The sequence below is a fragment of the Gossypium arboreum genome, chromosome 1 (genome assembly GCF_025698485.1).
Source record: "Gossypium arboreum isolate Shixiya-1 chromosome 1, ASM2569848v2, whole genome shotgun sequence".
NCBI lineage: Eukaryota > Viridiplantae > Streptophyta > Magnoliopsida > Malvales > Malvaceae > Gossypium > Gossypium arboreum.
Genome location: NC_069070.1, coordinates 87955470 through 87956317, shown reverse-complemented (window position 1 = coordinate 87956317; position 848 = coordinate 87955470). Strand labels below are relative to the sequence as shown.

Sequence of the window (848 nt, the reverse complement as noted above, 5' to 3'; positions counted from 1 at the left end):
CCATGTAATTTAACTTCTCGTTATCCATGTTATGGCCATAAGGTTGGTATTCTGAATTGCTTGATCCACCTCCACTTGCTTCGCACTGCATTACTGGGTGAACCTGTGAAGAACTAAGAAAACCATCAATCTTTTTATTTAGAAGTTCTACCTGGTTTGACACATAGTAACTGAATCGACGTTATAAATTTCTAATGTTTTAGTCGGCTTAGTCCTCATGACTTGCCACTGATAGTTATTCAGTGACATCTCTTTAATAAATTCGTAAGCCTCTTCAGGTGTTTTGTTATTGATGGTTCCCCCAGCTGCTGCATCAATCATCTGTCTTGTCGAGGGGTTCAAACCATTGTAGAATGTTTGAACTTGCAACCATAGAGATAATCCATGGTGGGGACACCTTCGCAGTAGGTCCTTGTATCTCTCCCATGCATCGTAAAGAGTTTCTAAGTCCATCTGCACAAATGAAGAGATATCATTACGTAATTTGACCGTTTTAGCCAGCGAGAAATATTTTAATAAAAATTTTTCGGTCATTTGTTCCCAAGTAGTAATTGACCCTTGTGGTAACAAGTTCAACTATTGTTTAGCTTTGTTTCTTAATGAAAAAGGGAATAACTGAAGACGAATGGCATCATCAGAAATGCCATTAATTTTAAATGTATCGCAGAATTCCAAGAAATTTGCCAAGTAAGTGTTTGGATCTTCATCCTGCAAACCATCAAACTGAACAAATTGCTGTATCATTTGAATAGTGTTAGGTTTAGCAGGCCTAACTATACTTGACTCAGTTCCTGTTAAATTAGGTTTAGCATAATCATACATAGTACGCGGAGCAGGATTCTGATTTG

The 848-nt window shown here is 37.5% G+C and overlaps 1 non-coding gene across 1 annotated transcript; it reads left to right on the top strand.

The window, feature by feature from the left end:
- Positions 1-379: 379 nt before the first annotated feature.
- On the top strand, positions 380-485 carry LOC128281471 (small nucleolar RNA R71). The gene has a single exon (XR_008271686.1). It is a non-coding gene; the product is annotated as a small nucleolar RNA R71 (small nucleolar RNA).
- Positions 486-848: the final 363 nt, after the last annotated feature.